The sequence below is a fragment of the Cenococcum geophilum genome, assembly GCF_001692895.1.
Source record: "Cenococcum geophilum 1.58 unplaced genomic scaffold K441scaffold_32, whole genome shotgun sequence".
Taxonomy (NCBI): Eukaryota; Fungi; Ascomycota; class Dothideomycetes; order Gloniales; family Gloniaceae; genus Cenococcum; species Cenococcum geophilum.
Window position 1 is genome coordinate 1,568,690 of NW_027137590.1, and position 8,799 is coordinate 1,577,488.

The following is an 8,799-nucleotide window of genomic DNA, read 5'->3' on the forward strand; positions in this document are numbered from 1 at the left end:
CCGTTAGCTAGGACGTGGGCAACTCCTAGTAGTAGGCTAGGTAGAGACGTAAGGTTAATTATACTAGTTATCCTCATTTCCTTATTCTATATTAACTTAAAGTAGGGTTCTTGCTACTAGTTTAAGTGTTTAATAACGCGTTTTTATATTTACCTACTATAGTAACACTTTTATATTTGCCTAGTTAGCAGAAGGTATAACTTATAGCTAAAATGGGTTACCTTACGGCTGTTTTTATAATGTCTAGGGCGTATATAGATTAACAACTTAAAAGAATATATACTGGTATGGTATATATTGGACTAATAGCAGTATTAGTAGGAGTATTATTGCTATAGTGCTTACAAATAACTTAAATAGGGGTGCATTTATTATAATTAGCTGCTAGTTCTAACCGGTTACAGTTAAGCCGTAACCGCGACCTATTAACTCGCATTAAGTTAGTAGTTAAGAAAACATTATTGTATAGTTAAAGATTGTCTAATACTATTTACTATTATACGCGAAACTATTTTATTCTATTAGCATATCCCTTAGCAGATACGGTATACGTATATAAAAGGTTAAACGTTAATCCCGGCAATAAAAGCAGTAGGCTAGTAAGGCTTATGTCTAAATTTAATAGGGAGGTACCTTATTAAACCACTTTACCCACCTAGGGCGCTGGCTTTTAGATCCTATACCTTATTCCAGTCCACTTATACTAGGTTTAACACCTGTTTCGCGCTTAAAGCGAAGCTTATCCACCTTATCTATATAGCTTACTAGTATAGATAATACTAGGGTAGGCATAGGCGGTATATAGGACAGCAATCACACTTCTACACAGTTATATCGCTATATTCTATACCCTTATGCAACACCTAGTATTTCTACCGTAAACATCTAACGTCATTCTTCCGCGTTGTTAACCCCACCAGCCTATAGTAAGCCCAACTTATCCCCTACATATATATCGTAATAGCAATTAAATTTAGCAAAATAGTAAGGAAAGCGCAAGCATAGATATAAGGATTGGGTGTTAGATACTAAGAGCGAGCCAGGGACGGTGTTAATATATATTACCCTAACGAGTTTACTAAAAAGAACGGGTACAAACCTTAGGCTTTATTATCTAATCCCCTTAGGCGTTTTAAGAATGCCAGATAAGTTATAAGAATATCTTAGGTTACATTATTCTAAGACTCCCTCGCCTAATAGTATACCGAGGGGCTCTATTAAGCCGTCTACCTTTATATATGGTAATCTATTAAACTAGCAAGCATTCCGGATAAAGCAGTGGCTTTAAGGCGCATAATCCATGCTGCGGTTATAGTTGCCTTCGCCTTTTCTATTGCGGGTTAAGGCGTAGAGTAAGGGCTCTTTTTTAACTAGGAGAGGTTTTTTAGGACAACTATAGGTTAAGTATCGCCTTAGTATTAACCCGTTTACTAGTTCTACCTATTCTTATATATATAGAGTGCGAGTTATCTAGTAAAGGCAAGGGTGCGGAAATAAAGGGTAAGTAATTGTATCATTCTTAGCTGGTAGCGCAGACTGTAAATATAAGTTAGTAACACTGGCTTAACTTTAAGCAGTAACCTACTTGTTTTTCTTTATTCTATTATAAATAAAAACCTATCCATTTCTTATAGAAATATATCCTTAACCACACTACGCCATTTCTCTTCGTTTATAAGCTAAATTTGTCCTCTAGCTATCTTATCGCCAATATAGTAGTAAAGCGTTTCGCTTTTAGGGTTAAAGTTAATATCCTGGCCTAGCATATCTACAAATATATTAAAGCTTAGATCATTAACGTGTATATCTAGAGCGTCATTCTTACTAGTCACTAGCTTTCGGGTTAGGATAATTATTGGCTCTTTATTAGCTACCCGCCGGATTAATATTATTATTATTCCATATAACCTTAGTGTTCCCTCCTACCTTATTACCTTTAGTATGCCAGCTAGTGAATAATACGCGATGGCGGAGTGTAGGAGTACTAGGTTGCCTATTATAATTTACCTAATAAGAGCCGTTTTGTTTATTCAACGCGTCGCGTTATAGCTATAGCGCTAGGCAAGCTATTTAATATATTTAGTATATAGGTTCTTGGGTAAACCTAAAAACACAGATAGGAATTCGTTGGAGATTTCGTTTAATATTTGCCGTATTTATGCCTTGCTTATAAGGGAGCGTAGTAGCTATCTAAGGAGCCCACGCGTCAACATTTTAATTTCAATATTATAGTAGATCGTATTATATTATTCGTTCGTAAGCCCTAGATCTCGCTTAAGAGTGTCTTTAGTGTTATAGCTTAGGTCTGTTATTAGTACCATAATTCCAGAAGCGTTGGGGGAGGTGCGGTAGGAAAGACGTCTTAATTACGCGCCAAGACCAATATACAGAATTGTATAGACAGGTATATTATTTAGTTATTATATAAAACAATCGGTTAAATATCTTATAAGAAATAAATAAGCGTATTAGCGAACGCTTCTTCACCCGCCACACCACCCAGACTTACAACCTCCTATCCCTTTCACGTCTCCGTCTATAAGCTCGATTTAGTACCCAGATTCGTTAATACTTTTTTTTTATATATTTTTTTATATATTCATTATATTATACTACGTATAATAATGCGCATATAGCCTCTAGGCTATAGTGCTATAGTTCTATATATATAAATCCTTTCTAGGCAGCTTAATATATACTAGTAACTATATTTGCCAATACTTTAAGACACCTAGTTAGCCTATAACTAATAGAGCCTAGTTAGCACAATTGGAGGTCCCGACCTTTACTAAAATACTTAATATCCCTAATAAGGGCCAGAATATCATTAGCGAAAACGGAGATATTTTACTACAAGTCAATAAGATCTTAGGTCTATATAGCTTGACGGAGGAGTATCTAAGCTCTTAATACAATCTTTTAAGAGAAGACACAATTAAACCGTTAAGAGAAGTAGTAGGTCAAATTAGAGCAAACCCTTTTTAGTTTACCGGAATCTGGATATAGTAATAGAGTCGGTATATATAAACAGGTAAACATACCACAATTCCAAAGCAGTTATCCCCTAATATCTGCAAGGTCCATACCAGCTTAGTAATATTTTCACCTTAAGGGCTAGTAATCTACGTGGCGTTCTTACTTAGGAGAGTAGGGAAGATAATCCGTTAGGATTAGTCGAAAAGACTAGTCACCGGGTCTCTAGTTGCTTTAACTCCCGAGACTAATAATTTTCGAACGAAATATATACTTATAATAGTGGCGGCGAGACCATTGGCCGCATTAGAACAGAATCCCCTAAAGGTTAACTTATTCTTTAAGACCTAAAGATATTAAAATTGACTTATCCGTATTATAGACAATAGTTAAGGAATAAACTAGATTTTACAAAGTCAGTTGCTATACTATATTAGCATTACAAAAGCTAATAAGAGAGCCGTAAGTATATAATATTTTCTAAATAAGAAGATATCTAACTACTAATAGATTCCCGTTATTAGAACACCTTATTTAAGTTTAATAGAATATTAAAGCACTACAATACGTCATAAATAAGCCTTATACGGATCTTAGTTTAATTATAGCTATTAAGGATGCTTCCTTATTTAAGAATATTCACATTCTTAAAGACTAGTCAGATATAATTACTATAGGGCTTAACAAATCTCAAGCTACTATACTGAAACGAGTTCTTATAAAGCGTCTTATAATAATCTAAAGACCTCCAAGCACTAGAAAAACGTAGCTTTAAAGGCGTTACTCAGCAATATAACAATAGGAGATCCCTCTGTTATTGTCACATGTTATATAAACTATGCGCTAGACTAGTTCTTTAGATATATTGCTTAAAGTAATATATACTTTATAAAATTTCCTAGTACTTCTAACCGTTTTAATACTATCGCTTATACGGATAGACGATATTACACTGCATTAGGCGCCAGGGCCATAGGAGTAAGAAGAAGAGGAAGCGTTAGGGCTCCCTCTTTTTATATCTTATATTTTATTTTTTTATATTATCTTATATTATCCTACCATTATCCTGCCATTGTATTATATTATCCCATATTATCCCATATTATCCTGCCATTATATTACATTATCCTACCATTATGTTACATTATCCTGCCATTATATCACATTATCCTACTATTATGTCACATTATCCTGCCATTATGTCACATTATCCTGCCATTATATCATATTGTCCTATTATCGCCCTGCCATTATATTATATTATCCTAATATTATCCTACCATTGTCCTGCCATTGTGTTATATTGTCCTATCATTATCCTGCCATTATGTCACATTATCCTACCATTATATCACATTATCCTACCATTGTGTCACATTATCCTACCATTATATTATATTATCCTATCATCGCCCTACTATTATGTTATATTATCCTGACATTATCCTACCATTATCCTACCATTATATTATATTATCCTGTCATTATCCTACCATTATATTATATTGTCCTATTATTATCCTGCCATTATATTATATTGTCCTATTATTATCTCATATTATCCTACTATTATCTCAGTACTACTATATACTTTTTACTATTTACTAAGATTATAGTTATAGGTATTTATCGGCCAGGATCCGGGCAGTAACTCTTAGCAGTAATTTTACTACCTAAATCTCTTATAGATCAATCAATTGGCGTAGAGCCGTTATATCGTAGTAAAGCCATATCTAAGCAATCTATATCGTAATCCTTAGCATAGTATTGCACGTAGAAATATTCAATCGTTAGATTTAGGAAGGTATTTATATTTTAATCAAATTCATAAGACTATAACTAAGGGCCTTTACAGCGCAGTGGCATGGTAAGTTCTACAATCGCTTTAGTTTAGGGTTGCTTAGTTACTATAGGAAAGTTGTAATACTTAGCGTGGTGTTAAACTTAAGGTGCCTTGCTACTGTAGTGGCAGAGATATAGTAGATTAACTGCTTACTAAAATATAGCGCCCCCGTTACTGTAGTAGCCACTACAGTAACAGAGATACCCTATATTTATAAATTTAGATTCTATATACGGTATAGCTTACAAATTTAACGCGCTTACCGATTTAGAGGAGCTTTCAAATTAGAAAGTCGCTAGATTAACCGAACGATCGCGTCAGAATCAGATTTAAGCTTTAGCTCGGATATATTCTATAGCCTTTAGATTCAATCTAAAGTCACAACTAAACGTTCCCTAAGATTCAATACAGGGATCTCTCCCTAAGGATCTAGTTTAATCGTAAGGTTTAGGAAGGGGTTATAATTTAGTTAAATTTATAAGATTACATTCTAAAGTCCTCATGGCGTAGTAGTATAGTACGTTCTACCTCTTACTATAATTTAGAGCTAGCCTAACATAATTAAAACTCAACGTAGAAGAGCTGATATGCTTAGTATATAGTGCTAAGATTTCGTTAAATATATAACTTTGGGCGTTATGGGACACGTATAAAAATACGAGCTTAATTTAGAGCCTTACTAACGCCTAATTTAATAGAAAACGACCTTCTTTTTTAATATTTTTAATATTTTTAATACGCGATAAGTAGGAATTAAACCCGCCACGCCTAGGAGTTAAATACACAACATCCAATTACTTAATCTGGCTAGGAGGCTCGGCGGCAATACAATAGGGCTTAATAATATAATAAGGCTTGACGGCGATATAATAAGACTCGGCAATATAATAAGACTTAACAATATAATAAGGCTTGGCAACGTAATGAGGCTTAGCGACGTAATAAGACTTAACAATATAATAAGGCTCGGCAACGTAATAAGGCTCAGCGGCAATGTAATAAAACTCAACAATATAATAAGTCTTAGTAATGTAATAAGGCTTAGGGCCGGGCAATAAGGGGAAGATTTAAGGTTACTTAGTTACTAATACCTAACAGCGAAATCCAACAGTATAGTACTGCTATTAAGGTATTTTAATGCGGGTAGGTTATATAAAGGTTTTGTCCGTAATATGTCTAACATATCCCAAAAGTCTGCCTTTTGCTTATCTTTAAGGTCAAATTTCTAGCCTATAATAAATTAAATATTATAGTCAGTAAGAGCACGACAAATAACAGTATATTTTGCCCTGTTATTTTTAGAACCGTTAAACACAAAGTAGTAGGTAGTCCATTAACTTATATCTATTAGTGCCGGCTAATAAAGTGCCTTTAAAACGTACCAATATCAATAATAGCCCTTTTATTTTATAGCATAACAAGCTTAATAGCAACGGGGTTTCGGTCCTTATAATTAAGCATATTTATCTAGCGGAGCTAGGTTTACCAATTATTCCAGTCAGCATTATATTATAGGTTAATTTAATATCTTACACCAATGGAAAAAGGTAGAAGGCAGATTAAATAAAATAATCAGGGTACGCTTTTCTTCGCCGTTAGGGATTTTATATAGACGTCATATAGCGTACAGGTAGGAGCTGGTAGTCATTAAGACGTCGTGGGCAGTAGTAAAAGTTTTATATAGGATAGTAAGATCTTAAAAACCACTACTAATGGTTCCCCCTCATAGCAGACAACTACGTATATACGCTATAACTATACAATCGGCAGACGAAAGCGGTAGTTATAAACGTTAGTTTATCTATTCTAATGCCGTCTTACTTTTTATAACAATTTAAGATATAAAGGGAGCTTTAGTTACGGGATAATCCTCTTACATACTAATTAGGCTTTTGGAATAATAAAGATGGTATATATATATAGTCTATCAGTAGAGAAAATATACCTTAATAGGAATTATTAATATATATTAGGAACGAGAGTTGGTAGGGTTATAGGCTAGATTACTTAATAGGTGTTAAGGTAGTTAGTGGCCGGAGTAATATTAATCTAAATAAAATTTAAACTTTTTAAGGTTTAGTTAGTTATAAGGTAGTTAACACTAAGATAATATATTACAAAATATTAAACAGTTGTATATTGTCTATATATATATACATTATACTAAAACATACTCTTATTACAGGGGGTTACTGCTCCAACTGCACTAGCTACGCTATTTCCATTATATTATCATCAGCCTACTAAGTAGGTTGGGCTTTAAACACTTCGTAGAACTTATTAATCGTTATCCTTTTAGTTATTATACGCCTTACTAATATAACCATATTAATCGGGTTCCACTTATCCGTACTATACATTATTAACACAGTAACTACTAGCGCTGGCTATCTAGATCTAGCAGCTCGGCCGAATACTTGCACCTCTATATCTACCATTATCGCCAGTTTAAGTAGATAAACTCTATGCATAGAAACCAAATTTAAACCCTCTCCTTTAACTCTTCGGTTAATAATAAAAAACTAAACCACGTTATTTTAGTAAAAACCGCCTATTAGAATACGAAACGCTTTATAAATATTCTTCTAGTCTTTTAGGGATATCCTAAACTCTATCTAGTAAACAGTTAAATATTTAAACTGGCCGAGCCTTTTATAGAAATACTATATTATATTATTAGTAACAGTTTACTACTAGTCTAATAGCTAACTTATAAGGCGTAATAGCGTATATACCGCTAGTTCGTAACTGCTAAACAGTAGTCTCTTATTAGGATTCCTTTTAAGTACTTTATTAACATATTTTATAATTCCATTTAGTTTCCCAGAGTTAATAATCGTGCTTTAATTCTTCTAAAGTAGATTCTTATCCGAAGGTTCATCCCATTTTTCGCTACGGAACTTATTAACTATCTACCTCGGCTTTATTCCAACTTTTATCTCATCCTTTTACCACGCATCCTACCACTTATCTCCTACCTTAGCTAGGCCTAGAAAGATAGCAAAAATTTTTAATAAGCGACCGGCTCCCTCTAGAAATTAATCCATATTAAAAACGGGTTCTTCTCCTTTTCTTCCTTTAGCTTTCCAGTATCTAAAAGCTTTATTTAGCTGTTTAAAAGCTTCTAAGGATACTTTACGCCAGAGCTTCTTAATATACGGTTTAAATATTAAATCGTTCGTTACATAGCAGTCTTAGTAAACGACCAGTGGTAGCTCATTAATTACCCTCCTATTAAACCATCGGTCTTCCCCTATCCTACGCATAATTAAAACCTTTACAATTAAAGAGGAGCATTTTTTAAAGCCTATAATAACCTTATTTGGAAGAAAAGAGTAATTAGCTACTCCTAGCTTTTCATATTTAATTAACGCTTTAACATTGCAATTATTAATTAATTTTGTATTTGGGGAATCCGTCCAATTAGGGGCCCTAAAAATTTCCAAGGCGGGAATTAGACTCGTAAAACCTTCGCTAGTTAGCGTACCAGAAGTAAACACTACTAAAGGTCAAGAGGTATAGTAGGTTATTTTACTATTACCGTCCTTATAAGACCGGCCCGGGCGTTAGAAGCAAGGAAATACTGCTTAATCATTATACACTTATTTGGCAATTTTTATTAGATAACCTATCTCTAACCTGTCTATATAGAACTTATTAGTAAAAATCCCACTAATAATATAATAAGGACCACCGTCTCTATAGAAATTAAAAATGGTTTTATACTATTCCTAAGCGGTCTAGGTTATTGCCTAAATTTATAAGGTCGTAATTATAAGATATAAAGCCAATCTTGGGTCCATTTTCCACCAAACCACTTCGCCTTCTCCTTTATATTTTATAGGTTCAAGAATATCCCTATCTTTATCTATAAAATTATACTTCTTTATACTAGACCTAATAAAAGCCATATAGCGCACGCGGACTTATAGTTTACCTCCAAAAATAAAATTATTTAGTTCTAAGGTCTTAAACCATAATTT